This window comes from Chanodichthys erythropterus, chromosome 16, assembly GCF_024489055.1.
Source record: "Chanodichthys erythropterus isolate Z2021 chromosome 16, ASM2448905v1, whole genome shotgun sequence".
Lineage (NCBI taxonomy): Eukaryota > Metazoa > Chordata > Actinopteri > Cypriniformes > Xenocyprididae > Chanodichthys > Chanodichthys erythropterus.
In genome coordinates this window covers 8,107,053-8,127,822 of record NC_090236.1, presented here as the reverse complement: position 1 = coordinate 8,127,822, position 20,770 = coordinate 8,107,053, and the positions used below count along the sequence as shown (strand labels likewise).

At 40.8% G+C, this 20,770-nt stretch overlaps 1 pseudogene; it reads right to left on the bottom strand.

Annotated features, from left to right (window-relative positions):
• Positions 1-1,499: 1,499 nt before the first annotated feature.
• LOC137002365 (tripartite motif-containing protein 16-like) lies at positions 1,500-20,761 on the bottom strand (annotated as a pseudogene).
• Between the last annotated feature and the right edge of the window lie 9 nt (positions 20,762-20,770).

The window sequence follows — 20,770 nt, the reverse complement described above, 5'->3', positions numbered from 1 at the left end:
ATAATAATAGAAATAATGAAAAAGTATCAAAATAACAAAATGGAAAATATGTACAATGTTTACATAGGCAAAAGAAGAAAAAAAATTAAAATAAACCAGTAGTAAAGGACACAAGTGGCACCAAAGAAAAGAAAAGAAAAAAGAAAAGAACCAATCTAACTTAAGTTCAATATCTAGCCTAACTAATGAAAAGAAAAAAAAAAAAAAAAAAGAAAGAAAAGGAAAGCAATTCTTCAGCATGTTTCAACACCCTGTAGAGCAAAATAAAAAACTATGATCTGCTAATCATTCAAAAACACAGGGAAAAGATGCATACCTACTCACTATCCTAGCTATCAAAAACTAAAAGCTTCATGGCAAACAAAAGTTTATACCTGAAAAAAAAAAAAAAATCCCATTTTTACCAAACACCCATTGTTAATTTAATAACCCACTATCAAACAAAATGAGTTCACATTCTTAAAATGAAATGTCCATCCATATATTCTTTGGCATCTTTCGGATCTCTAAAATTTTTCTGAATGCCATTCACCTTGAAGACCAACATGGTTGGAAAGTTCATTTGGAAACGATGCCTCTCTTAATGAGTTCAGCCCAGATCAGGTTGAAGGCTCTCTTCAAACTGATCCTTGAACTTGTATTGTGGGAGTAATTGGTAAAAGGGTGTTGGTGGTCCACTCAAGGATAGAATATGATGAACAAGTCTAAGAATATTCCACATGTGGTTGAAAATACCATCATTGTCCTATAGGAGAGAGATAACATGAGATTATAAGAGAGAAAGTATGCCCTCCCTTCACTGTCACACTCAAGCAGTTTTGGGATGAATGTTTCAAAAAAATTGTTTAGGATCCCTTCCCTCAATGGACTCTTTGAGGTTTAGAATTCTGATATTGTCCCATCTTTAATGACCCTCCAGATCTGCGATCTTCTCTGCAAGTGTTGTGTTAAGTTTTTCAAGTGCAGACACAGCCAGTTTCCCTTTTAGCTGAGCAATATCATCGTCCAAGGCAGACATACGAGTCTCCATTTCGGCCTGGTGAGTCACGAGGGAGTCGAAGGCTGCAGCAACCTCATCGATACATTTGATGATACTGTCAACTTTCATGTCCAGCCCAGACTCTAGCTTAGCGAAAGAGTAATTGAGCATCCTTTGCATGCACCAAACTTCTTCTGCAACAACTTCTGCAATGTGGCAGAGCCTCCTGTGAAAAGTCAGGCATGGTCGCTGCTAGCACTAGCCTTGGGAATGGTCCGGTTTGTTCTGCTTTAACAGTTTGGGCATGATAAACTAACAATAGTGTAGAAAAATATGGTGTTTGAGAAATATGGGGAAAGGTAGATAATAGACTGTTAGGTAGATAAAAGACTGTTTGTGTTGCCACCATTACCGGAAGCTGATTATTTTTACACTACAATTAATATGCACACTAGAATCATTAATAACTCCATAAGCGACTCTGTCATGATTGTGATGATTTGTAAAAGCTCTATATCATCTACACTTCTAGATGACACAGTTTCACTGATGAGTCCTGATTTATGCCAAACCCCGGATAGAGCGGCTGAGTGAATGTGGTCTGGACTCTGTGGATGAGGGTCATTGTGTCAGAGACGCTGTAGAAGGACAGAATTCCTGCACTGTGATCCACATACACTCCTATTCTAGATGAGCTGGAGACCACAGGAAGTTCAGATTTTTTGTTATAGTGACTAAATAAGTATTTAGAGAGAGAGAGCAGGACAATCTCCAGGACTGATCATTACATCCCAGTTTACACTCATTACCCCGCCCTTTCCTGCCAATGCTCTTATATGACACTGCTATATGGAGCCCACAACTCCCGCTCCACTCCACCTCCCAGTAACAGCGTCCACACACACTCTCTACACAACACCTGAGGCCAAGCATCAAATCTGTCTGGATGATCAGGATACTGCTGGATTGTGTCAGTACAAGTAGCCACTCTATTCCCCTCAGACAGACAGAGGCTTTTATGCACTGACTCTGAATCCAGAGTAAACTGATGGGAATCTGATGGAGATAAAACACACAATCTGCATTTTAATGTGAAAATCTGAGTAGTCAAAGTGAAAGTATTAAGTTAGGCAACAATCAAAGATAAAAAAAGATCACTGATCCATCTGTAAGTTTTCAGATTAAATGATTTTATTAAAATGTTTATTTAAAAGCCTTTTAAAAGTGCAAATTGTAATTTATTGGCCACTTATGGGTCAGAATTGCAAAATAATTACTGTTTTCAAAAACAATTTCAAACACCCCCCCCCTGTCTGCTGTTGTTTAAAGTTTGCAGCTAAATCCAAACCTCAAACTCAAGCTGCTATGTCAGTCCACTGCAATACTGTTTGGTGCTGATAGTGAAACAGAAATCATTCACTTCAGCTTTATGTGTGCACATGTTTGTCTGTTTGCTTAATTTATATTATTATTATTACACTTACAGTGTAAGAAGTCCTCCTTTTTTGGGGTTCGCTGAGGGGAAGGATTTTGAAGTATCTCACTACACAAACAGATATTTAAAATATGATATTACAAAATGTATCCATATATTTTTTTTAACACCAATAATGTTTTAATTATTATTAACCATTATTCATTTATTGATTCCACACAATATTTAGTCATTCATTTTGTTGTGTTCATTTTATAAGATGAGTCAGTACTTTACCTCTGCCAGATATCTTTTCTATACCCTCTTTGCAGAAATTCTCAAACTTCCTTCTTAAGATGTAGACAGAGCTTCTTACATCATCATAAGAGCGAAAAGAACGGACAATGGTGCTGTCTGGAGATTCAGAAGGGACAGAAACAGACTGGAAACTCTACAAAAAGATAACAGAAATATAAAGTAAATATAAAATAAAGCCAAGGAATTTGGAGGATCACATGTATGAGAGTACGACTGCTATTCCTGTTCATTACAATGATCTCTATACTGTGCATCATATCATATGGGGGATTCGTGGGGGAACTGCAGGGGGTTTGTGAATTGATAAAAAGCTAATAATGAATTAAATGAAAATGTAAAATAAATAAATAAAAAATACAAAATCAAATTAAATAGTTTACTTTTCACAAGTTCACACATATGGGTGCTCCGAGCTCGGAATTTGGTCCGAACCCAGAGCACTCTATAAAGGAAACACTGATTGAGTGATTACACAAGATACTTTTCAGTAAGTTGTACTTTATCTTTCAACATACCTTCAGGTGTTCAATTATGTTTATTCTGTAACTAGTATTAAAGAGGAAGGGATGATCATGTTCACTTGCACTCCACACTGCCACATGAAGAGTAAAGAGTAGACTAGTTCCTCTAAGGGACAACAACAGTAAAGCCTAGTACAGTACAATAAAACCTTAATTTCTCAGTCAATGTGAGTCTATGGGATTGTGGCAAGCAGGGCGGGCCTGAGAGTCATGGGAACAGAGCTAGGCCGAGTGTTGGGATCAGTGTGAATCCTGCTTCCCGCTTCGCTACTGTTTGGATGCTCTTGCTTACAGCTCCACGCTTTGCTCTATTGCTTATATATTTTATCTCCTAATTTTAACTACAGCAAATCACCACAGTGAATCCCAAATTACCACCACTCAAACGACAAATCTTGACAGCAACAAAATTTTTAACTGGGAGTTTGCTACAAAAAAAGGGGAATTTTTATTCGACCAGCATCCCACTGACAGCAGCCATCCGCTTACATTCCAACGAAGGGAAACCCAGCTGCCTATATTCAAAAGGATTAGAAAGAATATGCCTCTTCTGGTTAAAGAATCTACCTGCTGCACAAACTGCCACAGACTTCTACAAAGGACTGCAGTTCTTGAAAAAAAGTTACTTGCGGGACTACCAAACCAGATGGAACACATAACAGAGCTTCATCATGGACATCCTCAGCACACAGCCGGTGAGTCCCATGAATCTAGTGTTCCTAAACAGGCCATACTGAGTGCCGTAACTGATCAAAATACTAATCGATGGCACAAACAGGGAGCGAAATTCAAAGGCACTCGAGACATCAGGTTGTCATGAGTATCACATATTGCTGCAGTAGCATCCTCTACCACAAACACTGGTTCCCTACCAACGCCAATACATCTGGAGAACAGATTTGAAGTGTTAATGAATGTGGGTGAGGAATCTCCAGATGTGATGAATGTGGGTGAGGAATCAAATCAGAGATCAAATCAGCCAGCAGCAAACACCGATGCTAAATGCCGCTAAAGGTACTCAGCTCATAGTGCAGCCGAGCCCAGGACTCTGATAGTGGGTGACTCCATAATCAGAAACATTAGCAGCAGGGATACAACTACATGCTGCCTTCCACAAGCAACAGTTTCTGATGTGAACAGGGAACTTAAGAACATTCTGATTAAATATAAGACTGCAAATCGACTAATCATATTTGGAAAGAGCAGTCAGAACTCCTTCAAAGGGATTTCAATGAACTTTCTGAAACACTTAGAAGACTGAAAGTTCAGTCATTCATCAGTGGACCACTACCAGCAAGAGGAACAAATAGATTTTCATGGTTGCTTGGGCTTAACACATGGCTGCAAAAAAACTGCAACATAAAGTGACTGAACCTCATCGACAATTTCAATCTTTTCTGGAGTCAGAGACAAATGTTCACACATGATGGCCTGCACCCTAACAAACTGGGCTCAAGAGTGCTAAAGGACAATATCTACTTCTCCCTCCATCATCCTTCAGCAGTGTGTGCAAATCCACTCAACCTGAATGGCACAAACACACCTGGACAGAGTACAACTGACCACAGGACTTAATTTCAGCACCTGAATGGACATGCGGTTGACACATCCCACAAGGACAATGATAACACCACGGAGCCACAACAACCACTGCTCACGGACACAATCCTGACTGAGCCCTGCCCACAGAGCTCACCAATAGACAGTGACGTTTTACAACTGCTCCAAGATTCAGCACCCAAGGATGACTTTCGGGAAAACGGCTAGGGAAGCCAGGACAGCATATTACAGCCTCCAGTAACACCAGAGCAACAGCCCCTCTCACCGAACACATTATCCCTCTCTCCAGCATCCCCTCTTCTGTGTTTCTCAGAGAAAATGGAGGAACTGGTGTATGCTGGAACCAAACTCTCCCATTCTTTTGCTGCAAGCCCCCAGATATCAACAGAAAAGTAGTAAGCCCCTCAACCACCAAAGCCTGTGGGTCCAGCTCAGCCTCCCCCTTCTCCTGCGAGAGCTCTTCGGCCCCTGCCACAACGCCAGTGCCCTCACCCTCCTCCATCTGTTCTAGGTGAACCAAAAACAACCGATCAAAGCTCTCAGTGATATGTGTCGGGTCCCCGCTATGATGACAGTGACTTTGTCAAATGTTTACAGAACAAGCGGAAACCCAGTGTGCATTTTGCTTACTCTATTTCTGTTTTATTACGTGATAGAAAGCCTAAGGCCTTCTCAAACCGTTTGGCAAACCCATTTAATCTGCTGCCTATTACACTTCAAACTAAGATTACTGTAGAGACAGAATTGTAAGACTGTTAGCACTTTTAAACATCCGCTCACTTAAAAATAAATCACTTCTAGTCAACGACTTAATAACCACAAACAACCAAGTTTTTATGCTCCTAAATGAAACATGGCTAAAAGACAGCTGCCGTGCAGCAATCCTGAATTAAACAGACCCTCCTAACTTTACTTTTATGAATGTCTGCAGAGCTGTTAGGAGAGGTGGAGGTGTAGCTGCTCTATTTAACCCTTTGGTGTCGGGAAATGCGCCACTGCGTTTTGTAGGATTTTTTTCACATTGCAGCAAAACAGAAAAATACTTTTTGCAAAATAAAGAAAACTAACATGATGCGTGATCTGTCATCTCCCTCTGAACGAAGTCCAATCTGATAGTTCTCAGAAAATGAAGTATAACTTAGTAAATACTAATCGCACAAAAATGAGACTTATGTCTAAAGAAACGTTGAAATGTCAGGTTTTAAATTGTGTAAGTCGAAAACAAATTTTCTCTCTTTATGTAATCTGTATGAAAAGAGAGACATGTCAGATGTCCATGAGTCAGCTCATTATCTACTAATTTGGCCACGCCCACAGAGTGAGCGCTATTCAGATGCAAATTCTGAGGCAATACATGTATACATCTTCACAATCGTGTATTTATTATCTTCAAAAGTGTCTATCTGCATGTTATAGCCATGGTAATAGCAATCTCTGGAAGCCTCTGTTAGTTCCTGGAATGTCACACGGTATGCTTGTTCTTCATGACGAGTCATTTGTGGACTAAATGTGCACAGAGCGCCCTCCGTCTGCAAGTATGAATTGAAAACACAGTATCCAGCGCTCATAGTGATGACAATAAATTAGGGATGTCCCGATCACGTTTTTTTGCCCTCGAGTCCGAGTCCGAGTCATTTGATTTTGAGTATCTGCCGATACCGAGTCCCGATCCGATACTTAATAGCATACATAAAAAAGAATAAAGAAGAGCGAAAAAAACAGATCCAGGAACAGTGCTTTTCAGGTTTTTCAGGTATTCAGTTTTCACATAGTAATCAAATATAAAATATCACTGCATATTATATTTACTGTATAAAATAAATAAAGATTAATCATTATTGAAGTTACAAAAACTATTCAGTATTCAGTCAAGAGCAGTGAGTGATTTCTTTGTTTTTTGTTGTTTGATTTAACATTAAATACAGGCAGCAGGAATAGTTGTTTTCCCTTTAAGACATGCACGATCCCGTACATATAGCTACTGTTCCACATGCGCTGTCTTTCTCGACTAATATACGTTCACTTAAGACATTACCGACTATGTTTGCTAGGATGCTCGCTAGGACGGGCATGTTGACATAATTTTTGTATGAATGTGGCCGCCGAAGCGCAAGACTTGAAAGAGAACTCAGTATTTGCGCGCTGACTGAAATAAGCGTGTGCGCGCTTCGGGTGAGCGCACACAAATCTTCTCACAGCGCGTGCGAGTTCTCTTTCGCGTCTTGTTCTTTAAGGTTTAAATCAGCAAGGCTTAAATGAGTTAGTTTAAACACAGATAGCAACGTGTGCTGTTCAGGTCTCACCTGCGCTCGCGCGCTATCAACACCCGAGTGATGACGGCGTAAATGACTGGACATTAGAGCAGACGGCACTCGCAGTTAACAGCTTACAAAGAGTGACTGTTTTGTCCACGCTTTCTGATTATCGTTGTTGTAACGTTTTGTGCATCCATCGACTGAAACATACATTATCTGAACTCTGTCTGTTTTCCACGTTGCTATTTTAAACAAACCATATAACCAATAGATGCGTCGTCATTCGAGATGGACCGCAGTGCAAGTGCGGTCCGTAAGTGGAGAACCGTCCTGTTGAGAATTCCCAGGTGGTCACATGACAATGTCAGCCAGGGGTGGAGCTAAGTCTCCTCAGGTGCACAGAATCATTATTTAGCTGATGTTGTTTGGTGTGTGTGAGGCATGCAGCTGAACCTGACATTCCTTGTCCTTCTCCTCAAAGAGAGCCTCTAGTAGAGTTGATGCGTTTCTGATTATACACCATACAACTCTGTCAGAAACTTCTGTTGCCATGGCTCAATTCCTATGCCTCCAAATGTCAAATAAAGATCATGGACTGAGTACTAGATCCACTGTGTTTTAATGGACACACCATCCTGGTAGCACATTCCTGAACCAACCGATTCCAAACTTTACATGGTCCTTCGAGCCGGAGAGGCTGCTAGGATGGAGAAGGATGATGATTCTAGGAGACCTAAACGTGTATCAAAACCTCCTAGATGGCATCAGGATTATTTATTGACTCAGCCCCGTATCCCAGTTTGTACACAAGGAGAAATCACTTCTGAGCATTCTGTGCCTCTGAAATTATCACAGGGTGCTGCCATATCTGAGACTCAAGCTGAGGTGAGAAGTCTTGCTGCAGATGTACAGCAAATAAAAGGAATGTTGTCAGAACTGAGTCAGACAATGAGAACAATGCATATAAGAAGTAGAAGTTCTTCTTTTTCAATCAGTTCTGACCAGAGTTCTAATCAATCATCTCCTGTTGTTAAACCTAATCAAGAGGATGGCAAAACCAGAGCTTCTCTTGTCCTTGAATTGGGTGAATGCCTAAGACAACATGAGGCAAAACAAGATACTGATCCATCTACATCTCCTCCTAAACTCAGCAGACAAAGTACTCTCCCTCCTCCACCACGATCTATGCTGCCTACACCATTGCCACAAGAAGGGAGAGGGTCATTAGAACCATGTTCTCTACAGCTTCCTGATACACAAATGTCAACTGAACCTGTTGCTACACAGCATATTCATTTGCAGTCTCAGTCTTCAGAAAATCCTCCTGTAATGAGTATGAATCCAACTCAGTTTGGCAATGTTCCTCCTTGGTTTTCATCATCAGTACAACACCCATTATATCCAATCTATCCATCCAATGATCAGCATGTAACACAAAGTGTTGGGCCTGTTTCCAGTCAGATGCCGGGTAATGCCTTCTTCCCATGGATGTTTCCAAATTATCCAGCGCCCTTTTCTACTCCTGCATTATATCCACCTTATGGTCCATTTGTTCATCCAAGCTCTCTCTTTCCAATGGCAGTAACATCCTCAACTAGTCAAGTTCCTTCGATACCTCCAGTTTCGATGAGACCAGTAGGGCCTTTTACTAGACCCTCAGATGTGACCGCTATTAGTAATGTTCCTGTGTCTGTACCTCAGACATCATTTGGCCGTCCATCAGTGATCCCTACTAGCTTTGGCCTATGCTCATGATCCCCAGCCTTATACTACAGCACTAAAAGCCCTCCAAAGGAAATATGGTCAGCCTCATCACTTGGTGTTGCGGGAGATTGCTTCCATTCAGAGCCTTCCATCTATTCGTTCCGGGGATTCCAATGGATTCAGTCAGTTTGCATTACGAGTCCAGGCATTTGTAGGCATGCTTCAGTCATGGGGTCAGGATGAAGGGGCAAAGGAACTGGCATGTGCTTCTCATGTTCATCAGCTTTTAAGTAAACTTCCAGCACATCATGTTTCCAGTTTTGCTAGACATGCTCGAACTGTCAATCCAGATGTGCCTTATAATCTTGTGGATTTTGCTAAATGGCTTGAAGAGGAAGCAGAATGTCAAAGTTTAGTAGTTCAAGTATTCGATCAGTCAAAAGGGGCACCCAAGATTCAAGTGAGAGAAGGGAAACCTATGAAGTCTTCTTTTTCTACAGCTGCTTTTATGCAGGGTGTAAATCAAGATGAGAGCTGTAACCAACAAGGAAGGTTTCCATCTAATAGTTCATATCGCAAACCACGAGTAGAAACCAAACCATTCTGTGCCTTCTGTGGAAATCAAGCTCATCACCTGAGTCAGTGTCCGGAATTCCAACAGTTTGATGTAGATGCTAAGAGAAAATGGATCCTGGATAATCGTCGTTGTTGGAGATGTGGTCGGACACATCATTCATCGAAGTGTGATTTGAAGAAGTATTGTCCTTCTTGTGAAGGGCGCCATCTAGGAATCCTGCACGAAATCAATGTTCGGAAACCTGACTCTGGTATATTCTATTTGAGTAGACCAAGTGGTCTTAACTCTGTCCTTTTGAAGGTGGCAAAAGTTATTCTGAGTTATCAAGGAAGGACTGTGGAGACCTATGCCATTCTTGATGATGGTTCAGAAAGAACTATGCTCCTTTCTCCTGCAGCGGATATGCTGGGTTTGAATGGGGCGGCTGAGTCCCTGAGGTTGAGAACAATTCGACAGGGTTCGGAGAAGATTGAAGGTAGTAATGTTACATTTTCGATCTCTCCAGCTTCCATTAAGCAAAAGAAATATCGGATCAGAGCAGCATTCACATCCAAGATGTTGGATTTACCTGAACAGACTTACCCTGTCCGTACTCTTCAACGATGTTATCAACATCTCAGAGGTATTCCGCTTGAAGAATTTAATCAGGTTAAGCCTCTGTTGTTAGTAGGAGCAGACCATCCCCACCTGCTATGCTCTACTGAACCAGTAGTGTTTGGTCCTCCCGGAAGTCCAGCTGCACTACATACTCCTTTAGGATGGGTATTGCAAGGTCCTACTTCTTTGATACCAGAAATTACTTCTACCTCTCAGTGCTATTTTTTAGCTGCTTCAACTAGAGATCAGTTACAAGGGGATGTGGAAAGATTGTGGCAGGTTGATGTACTACCTTATTCCCAGACATCAAAGGCTGCTTTACGATCAAAGCAAGACAAAGAGGCTCTCGAATGCCTGGAGCAGAGAACAGAATTTCTAGAGATCAATGGTGTTGTAAGATATGCTACTCCCTTACTTCGAGCCAAACATGCACCGAAATTGAATGCTCCCCAGCAATCAGTAATGCCATCACTGCGTCGCACAGAACGGCAACTTGCAAAGAATCCAGTGCGTGCAGCAATATATGATCAGGAAATTCAAAAACTTGTGAACTCTGGCTATGTGAAGAAATTGACTCCAGAAGAAATTGTTCTCACTGATGAATCCTGGTATGTACCCCATCATTTAGTTGAACATAATGGGAAACATCGTTTAGTCTTCGATTGTTCCTACCAGTATAATGGCAAAAGTCTGAATTCCTCTCTGTTGCCTGGCCCTATCTTGGGCCCGTCTCTTCTTGGAGTTCTTCTTCGTTTCAGAGAACATCAAATTGCAATTAGTGGTGATATTCGAGCCATGTTCCATCAAGTTCGATTACTGCCTTCGGATAGGCCTTTATTACGTTTTTTGTGGAGAAATATGACCAGAGATGCTCCACCTGATGTGTATGAGTGGCAAGTTCTACCATTTGGTACTACGTCAAGTCCCTGTTGTGCTATTTATGCCCTTCAAAGACATGTACAAGGTTTATCCATGACCTATCCAGAAGTTCAAGATTCAGTCCTTACCTCATTCTATGTGGATAACTGCTTGCAAAGCTTTCCTACTATGGGTGAAGCAAAGGAAATGATCATGAAATTATGTTCTGTTTTGAGTGAAGGAGGCTTTGAGATTAGGCAGTGGATCAGTAATTATACCTCTGTGATTGACCATTTACCGGAGGAAGCTCGTTCCCTGCAGACCGACTTATGGCTGAGCCATGATTGCAATGATCCATGTGAGGGTACACTTGGACTGAGTTGGCATTGTATGCAAGATACTTTGGGGTATAAGCATCGTCCAGTGGGATATCAGACCCTTACTTTGCGAGTTCTGTATCGCATCCTTGCCCGGCAATATGATCCCTTAGGGTTTATTATTCCTTTTACTACCCGTGCTAAGATTATGCTCCAGCAGTTGTGGATCAAACCCGGAAGAGGATGGGATGATCCAGATATTCCTGAAGGCATTAAGGTGAGCTGGGTAGCTTGGGAGAATGAGCTATCCTGCTTGAGTAAATTTCAAGTTCCACGGTGGTATGGATCAGCAGGATCAAATGACGAGATGAGGGAATTGCACATATTCTGTGATGCATCGGAGCAGGCTTATGGAGCGGTAGCCTATCTTCGTCTTTCAAATGAGAATGAAGTTATCACCTCATTTGTTTTGGCTCGATCTAGGGTCGCCCCAAAGAAGACCATATCCATCCCACGTCTGGAGCTATGTGCTGCTCTTTCTGGATCTCAGCTAGCAAATCTCCTAGTAAAGGAACTCTCTGTGCCCCTTCATAAAGTTACACTTTGGTCTGATTCAACTACAGTTTTGACATGGATTCGCTCTGAATCTTGCCGGTATAAGGTGTTTGTTGCTAATCGTGTCACTGAGATCTTAGACCACACTACAGCAGAACAATGGAGATATGTGGACACTGGAAACAATCCGGCAGATGACATTACTAGGGGAAAGAGGTTGGCTGAGTTATCCCCTACTAGTCGCTGGTTTCGAGGACCTCCTTTCCTCACTTTACCTTCCCATCAATGGCCTAAATATCCAAGTATTGTTTCTGATGATGTGGCACTGGAATTGCGGAAACCTTTGTTTTGTGGCCAGACACAAGTTTCATCAAGTCTTTCCAAATTAAATCCTTCCCAATTCAACACTTGGTCACAGCTTGTTTCATATACCATCGAGAACTTTTCTCCTGATTCTACACCAGAGAACCGACTCAGTCAGAATCAAGCAGAGCTGTTACTACTACGTCATGCACAAGAAGAAGATTTTCCTGAGGAGTTTAAGTTACTCCAATTAGGTCAGAATGTTTCTGCACGGAGTAGGCTTGTTGAATTGGCACCCGAGTATGATCCTGTGACATGTCTTATAAGAGTAGGAGGACGCCTCCGTCAGAGTAAGGACTTGGAGTCAGAAGCTCTCCATCCAATAGTTTTGGATCCTAAGAATCCAATTACTAAGCTTCTGATTGCATATTTTGACTCAACTTTGTGTCATCCAGGACCACAAAGAATTTTCGCTCAACTTCGAAGAAAATATTGGATTTTACGTGGACGGCAAGCAGTAAAGTCAGTTCAACGATTATGTTGTGAATGTCGGAGATGGAAAGGTTCTCCTTCAGTCCCTAGGATGGCAGACCTTCCTCCCTCAAGACTCCGCCTTTATAAGCCCCCCTTTTGGTCAACAGGCATGGACTGTTTTGGCCCTTTCAGTATCATTGTGGGTCGTAGACAGGAGAAACGGTGGGGTCTTCTTTTCAAATGTCAGACAACACGATGTGTTCATCTCGAGCTTCTATCTGGGTTGGATACAGACCGTTTCCTACTAGCCCTCCGACGTTTCATAGCTCGTAGAGGTCGTCCCTATGAGCTCATATCGGATCAAGGAACTAATTTCCGGGGAGGAGAGAGAGAGCTCAGAGAAGCCTTTGATCAACTTAGTCCTGCTCTTCAGGAGTTGCTTTCTCAATATCAGATTCGATTTAACTTTAATCCTCCATATTCTCCACATTTTGGAGGCTGCTGGGAGAGAGAGGTCAGATCCATTAAGACAGCCTTACGGGTGACACTGGGTTCACAGATGCTTTCAGAGGAAGTTCTATATACAGTACTTGTTGAAGTGGAAGAGATGTTAAATTCTAAACCCCTTGGATATGTGTCTTCTAATATCACAGACCCTGATCCTATAACTCCAAATATACTGTTGATGGGGCGGCAAGATGCTTCCCTTCCTCAAGTCGCCAGAAGTGGAAACAGGATGGGAATTCAATTTCAAGTGATGCTGTAGTTATGGTAGTGGATCCTCAGCTTCCACGGGGACTCTGGCCTATAGGAACTGTTACAAAGATCTTGCCAAGTTCTGATGGCAGGATAAGGGTTGTGGAAGTTATTATTGATGGGAAAACCTATGTACGCCCTGTCAGCCGTTTGGTGGAACTTAGTAAGTTTTCAGATGACTCAAAATAATTGTACAGAATTCTTTAAATGCAAATATGTTGCCATATTTGGGGGCGGCTGTTGAGAATTCCCAGGTGGTCACATGACAATGTCAGCCAGGGGTGGAGCTAAGTCTCCTCAGGTGCACAGAATCATTATTTAGCTGATGTTGTTTGGTGTGTGTGAGGCATGCAGCTGAACCTGACATTCCTTGTCCTTCTCCTCAAAGAGAGCCTCTAGTAGAGTTGATGCGTTTCTGATTATACACCATACAACTCTGTCAGAAACTTCTGTTGCCATGGCTCAATTCCTATGCCTCCAAATGTCAAATAAAGATCATGGACTGAGTACTAGATCCACTGTGTTTTAATGGACACACCATCCTGGTAGCACATTCCTGAACCAACCGATTCCAAACTTTACAGTCCTAATACATATATATCCGAGTCCTGATCGGGAGGTAATGTCCAATGTCTGAAACGACATGATCGGGCCCGATTTCCGATCATGTGATCGGATCTGGACATCCCTACAATAAATATTGAATAAATTACTCCTCTGTATAGAAAATTGACATAAACATATGAGAATCCATCAATATTTCTCCAAATGTGCATGCTTTTAAGCTAAAAGTGCAAAAAATATGAAAAGACAATGCAGAAAAGCTTGAGTGCATGTGGCAAAAGACAAAACTTATACTATAACATCTATAAAGATAACCTTCATGCTTTCAATGTGGAACTAGGCAAAGCTAGACAGACCTTCTTCTCAAATATTATAAACAGCAACTTAAACAATGACTGGACAACACCCCCCAAGTCAGATTCCCAGTGAAATGCTCTCAGACAGCAAATGTTGTGAGTTTGCTTCCTTCTTCTCTGAGAAAATCAATAATATCAGAAAGGTAATCAGCACATCCTTGAGCTGCACTGGGGTAAAACAGATCAGATCACAACCTCAGAAAGTAGATATTATGTCTGATTTCGAAGCAATTGATGGTAAAAATTTTGGAAGAAACATTACAGCACCTTAAAACATCAACCTGCGCCCTTGACACACTTCCCACATCTTTTTTCAAAAGTGTGTTTAACTGTTTAGAAGCAGATCTTCTAGTGGTAAACCCCTCACTTCTTTCTGGGACTTTTCCAAAATCCTTAAGCCCCTCATGAAAAAGAGCAATCTGGATAACAGCAACTACAGACCAATCTCAAATCTTCCTTTCATAGGCAAGATCATTGAAAAAGTTGTTTTCAATCAGCTGAACAAATTCTTAAGCTTGAATGAATACTTTGACAACTTTCAATCTGGTTTCCGACCACATCACAGCACTGAGACAGCGCTCATAAAGATAATAAATGATCAGTGCTGCGTTTGACAATGTCAATCACAACATACTTCTTGATAGGCTTGAAAACTGGGTTGAGCTTTCTGGTATAGTCCTTAAATGGTTCAGGTATTATGTGAGAGGTTATTATGTGAGTATTGGTGACCATAAGTCAGAATGGACATCCATGACATGCGGAGTCCCTCAAGGTTCAATACTTGCACCCCTCCTGTTAAACCTATATATGCTGCCGCTGAGCCAAATAATGAGAACGAGCCAAATTGCATAACACAGCTATGCAGATGACACCCAGATTTACCTTGCCCTATCACATAACGACTACAGCCCCATTGACTCCCTGTGCCAATGCATTGATGAAATTAAAAATTGGATGTGCCTTAACTTCTTTCAGTTAAACAAAGACAAAACTGAAGTCATTGCATTTGGAAACAAAGATGAAGTTCTCAAAGTGAATGCATATCTTCACTCTAGGGGTCAAACAACTAAAAATCAAGTCAGGAATCTTGGTGTGATTTTGGAGTCAGACCTGAGTTTCAGTAGCCATGTAAAAACAATAACTAAATCAGCATACTATCATCTGAAAAATATTGCAAGAATTAGATGCTTTGTTTCCAGACAAGACTTAGAGAAACTTGTGCATGCTTTCATCACCAGCAGGGTGGATTATTGTAATGGACTCCTCACTGGCCTTCCCAAAAAGACCAAAAGACAGCTGCAGCTCCTGAGCAGGATCCTGAGCAGAACCAGAAAACATGAACACTGGCTTCCAGTTGCATTTAGAATTGATTTTAAAGTACTGTTACCTGTTTATAAATCACTCAATGCCCTAGGACCTCAATACATTGCAGATATGCTCATAGAATATAAACCTAACAGATCACTCAGATCATCAGGATCAAGTCACTTAGAAATACCAAGGGTTCACTCAAAGCAAGGAGAGGCTGCTTTTAGCTGTTACGCCAGCCGCAGCTGGAACCAGCTTCCAGAAGAGATCTGGGGTCATATTTACAAAACATCTTAAGGCTAAAAGTAGCTCCTAACTTGCCAATTTAGGAGAAACTCTTAAAAATAATGGGCGTGTCATTCCTAATTTCAGGAGTCGAAAATTTTTGCTCTCAGAGTATTTCACAAAGCATTTTAGCACTAAAACTAGCTCCTAAGTCTGTAAAACATTAGGAGTAGTCAAGAGGACTCCTAAGTCACTAAGACCAAACCACAAACAGTCCTAATCCACCCAAAGACACTGTACACCACTGAGGCAATAGCGATGGAGTCTTGGGTGCTTAACCTTTTCTTCATAAATGCAATTAAGGGGCAGTCGTGGCCTAATGGATAGAGAGTCGGACTTGTAACCCAAAGGTCATGGGTTCGAGTCTCAGGTCCGGCAGGGATTGTCGGTGAGGGGAGTGAATGTCCAGCGCTCTCCTCACCTTCAATACCACGACTGAGGTGAGACCCTTGAGCAAGGCACCGTACCCCCAACTGCTCCCCGGGCGCCGCAGCAATGGCTGCCCACTGCTCCGGGTGTGTGTTCACGGTGTGTGTGTTCACTGCTGTGTGTGTGCACTTGGATGGGTTAAATGCAGAGCACAAATTCCTAGTATGGGTCACCATACTTGGCCACATGTCACTTCACTTCACTTCACTACATTTTGATTTATAGATTTGAATCTAAGAGGAGACGCCAAAAATAAATCTTTAACAAATAAATAAATATTGTCTGATTACCTGTGGCAGTGGTTTTCATGAGTTCGCACTTTCAAATGATTGAATAAAGTAAAAAAAAAAAAAAAAAAATATATATATATATATATATATATATATATATATATATATAAGAAACGTATTTGGTGTGCTGTCCAAGGGGATTGAGGGCTCCAATTTAGCCCAAACCCAAAGTTCTCCCTGTATCTCCATCCGAGAGTGAGGAGCCGTTTGAATGTGTTTCTCCCAAACTTTGTTTATAAAACATAATTTGTCGCTTGAATTCTGCAATCTCTTGAGATGCACACATCCAAGAGGCGGTCCACAATTAACTGTATATAATAGTTTAATTAGTGACACTTAGCCTACTTTTTAAAACCTTTATGGCAACAATATGGCAACATTTTATATTGACTATGGCAACATTTTTATTAAAAAATATTTATTTGAATAGGGCAACATTTTGTATTTCAAAACCTTTATTTTAATATAGAAACATGACACCTCATTCTACAATAGGCTATTTCTATGATTAAATCGCTGACTCCCCCCCCCCCCCCAATCAGCCAATCACTGTGTGTATACTCCATAACAATGAGGTCAACCCCGCCCTTACTCTTAGCTTAAAACTTCAACTATTCCTTAGTAAAAGTTTGTCTCAGCTGCTTTTGTGAATAGGTTTTAAGAGAAAACTCTTAGCTAAGAACTTTTACTGCAATTTAGGAGAACTCTTAGTGGTAAGATAAAATGTTTTGTGAATACGACCCCAGATGTGCTCCAACAGTAGGCACATTCAAATCCAGACTCAAAACATATGCATTTACTGATTGAGCACTGTGCTATGTCCGAACTCCGATTTTATATAAATCCTTTATGTATAATCTTTTTTTTTTTCTGATTTGTAATGCTTTTTAAATCTTGCTGTCTGGTTGAAAGAGCTGGGAGGATTAGGAAGTAAGCATTTGTTATCCCTGGATGGAGCTTTGACAGAGTTAGTCCAGGAAGATTTGTCTGTAATGGTACTGTTTAAATGCACAGCTCTTTAGGATGTTAGATTGCGGTGCAGATTTCCTATGGAGGAAAGATTATTTGAATGGGAAGAGCTCAAATTTGGGCACCTAGGGTTGGGCCAAGTGCAGGAAAAACTGTCATGGAACAGAGGTAAGTTGGCTCTATATATAAGCCTCCTCTCACACTGATTGGATACATTATCCAAATATACTCCTCCCAAAATGTAATAAAACATTATTTAAAAAGATTAAATATTTTATATAAATATTTGTTTACCTGCATGTCATGTGACCATCAACAGACACAATGGAGAAATGAAATGTGAGCATATGATTATGTTGTTAAATTAATAAAATAGTAACTTAAAATCTTGGGGTACTTCAAGTGGGCCTAAATATTTTAGGTTACAGGGTTCAGCTAAGAAACTTTTTGGAAAGCCCTGAACTAACAATAACATTTGCACTGATCAGAACAGCTAGCAATTATAGAGAAACAGTAAGTTTTAATGGTGTCTTAAATCAAATGGCAATTAAACCTGTAAGAAATAGATGTGATTGTCTGTGTGTGAAAGCTTCTTCAGCTCAGTTTCTCTCCTCCTCAGATCATCCATCTCCTGCTCCAGTCGTTTTAAGAGTCTTTCAGCTCGTCTCACTGCAGTCTTTTCCTGATCTCTGATTATTTGTGTAACCTCAGATCGGCTTCTCTCAATGGAGCGGATCAGTTCAGTAAAGATCCTCTCACTGTCCTCCATTGCTGCCTGTGCAGAGCGCTGTTAGGACACAAAAAGTGATTAAAATCAGTCCATTAAATCTGACAATTGTTTTTCTCTTTTTTTCAAAACTTACCTTGTGAGTCTTAACAGACTCTCTCAGCTCCTGGTGCTTTGTTTGCCTCTCTTGAATTCTCTTCTGTAAAATTATTAATGTCTCTCCAACCCGTTTCTGAGAGGATGAACAAATAATTGTGAACAAGACTTTGTTTTACCACAAAGAAACTCAAAATCTCGCAATAAGACTCAGGACAGGAACTACATCTAGGTCTTTCTTTATACTGGAAAGGATCTAGTAAATTAAATATTTTTTTATGAAACAATTACTTTTGTTCACCTTTCCATTGTCATGATAAACCAGACTTAAAGACAGATCAGTGAACCCAAACAGTAGTTTATTGCACAGATGATACAATGGTAACAATGCAGGTGAGTAAATGGAACATGGCAAAAAGGTTCTGAGGAATCAACCAATATCCTGTATCTTTCTCTCCATCTGTCCATTACTTTGCAGTTGGTAGCCAAAGGACAGACTTAAGGTCACATCTATGAGGGTGAAAAAGGAGTTCCATACCCTGAATATGAACTGTGGTCCTCGGTCTGACACTATATCCTCAGGGAGTCCAAAATTCTGAAATAACCTTGGAGTAGTGCTTTCTGCCAGCACCATAGCAGGTCTTTTCCATTTTGATTCCTCATCCAGCTTTAACAAGTATGAATTCCATGGTCTAAGAACAGGTAAGTCCTATATACAACATGTACGACGATTCATAGGAGCATTTACTAAAGTTACGCCTCTATCATTTTAATGCACTGTACCCTTTTATCTGCATAATATTTTGGGATTTGCATAGCTCAGTTGGTAGAGAATTGCAATTTATAACATTATGCAATCATGTGATTGTGCAGCCGTGGGTTCGATCTCAGGGAACGCATGTGCTCATAAATGCTGTATTTGCATTATTGTAAGGGTAGGTTTAGGGTTCGGGTAGGTGTAGTAATAAAAAAATGAGTTTTGCTAAATGGAAATAGGACAAATCACGAGTAAGGAACTGTGTCAAAAGTCCACACATTGCATTTAAATACGCCAATAATTTCATACGTCATTTCATGATGACAGACGTAACATGACATTGTCATTATTTTTACGCCAGCTAGTGGGTGCATGACTTTAAAATGTACATATTGGTCGTAATAAGGTGCTTGAAGACCTATAGGGTCATTTTTTTGAGGTCTCATCCTGTTTTAGAATGTTCTTCGTTGTCTGAACTGCCTGATCTGCAGCCCATTCATTTGTGAACTGTGCAGACTTGATGTAATGTGCTGAATATCGTATGTACCACAAAAGCTTCTCCAGCTTCACTGGAGAATTGCGGCCTGTTGTTTCGAACATTTTGTCTGGTATGCCGAAATCTTGTGAAGTTAACAGCAGTTAACTTTCGTGGACGACCTGGACATCTCTGTGAGATGGTTGCAATTCCATGTTTTTTAAATTTTTGTACCACTTTTGCTACAGTATTCTGACTGATAAGTAAAGCTTTGCTGATCTTCTTGTAGCCTTCCCCTTTCTGGTGTAAAGAAATTATTTTCTTTCTCAGGTCTTTTGACATTTCTCTTCCATGTGGTGCCATTGCTGACAGCATGAAATGAGAAGGGGTTTTAACACCCTTTTATAGTCTGTAGGACACCTGTGGAATGAATAATTAGACTCACCTGTGGTTGAATTCTTGTTAAATTAGACATTTGTAGTCCAAATTTTAGCTTTGCTCCAGAGACTTTGAGTAAAACTGAATTAAGTTATATTATTAACCGTACTTTCATGTTATTAGTTAAAGAGATTTTATATAAAACTTAGTCTTGTCAACATTTTGGAAATTGTTTTTGTGTTCATTGAGAAATTTAACTTTTCAAAAGGGGGTGCACTCATTTACACTGAGCACTATTTTTATTTAGCATAATTGGAGATATATGTATTAGGCCTATTGTCAGCTCATACCTGTTTCTCTGTCCTCTCTACTTCAGCTGAAACAGTATCATGATTTTTGTGTTCATCCAGCGTACACATCAAACAAATACATCTCTGGTCAGTACGACAGTAAACCTCCAACAGTCTCATGTTTAGAGCAGATCATCTCCTGGATTTGTCCAGTGGCATCAGTCACTTTGTGTCGTTTCCTTGAACGAGATTCTTCATGTCGCTCGAAGTGACTTTGACAGTAAGATTCCAGACACATCAGACAGGACTTTACAGCTTTGCGTTTCCTTCCAATGCAAACATCACACTCCACATCTCCAGGTCCAGCGTAACTGAGATCAGGACGAGCAGTTTGGACTTTTGTCTTGTTGAGTTTCTCCACCAACTCAGCAAGCATGGTATTTTTACCTAAAACAGGTCTTGAAGTGAAGGTCTGTCTGCACTGAGGGCAGCTGTAAACTCCCACCTGATCATATTTATTCCAGTAGTCTGTAATGCAGCTCATACAGTAACTGTGTCCACAGTGGATGGTCACTGGATCCTTCAGTAGATCCAGACAGATTGAATAGCTGAACTGATCCTCAGCCACTGAAATTCTGGCTTCTGCCATTTTACTGCA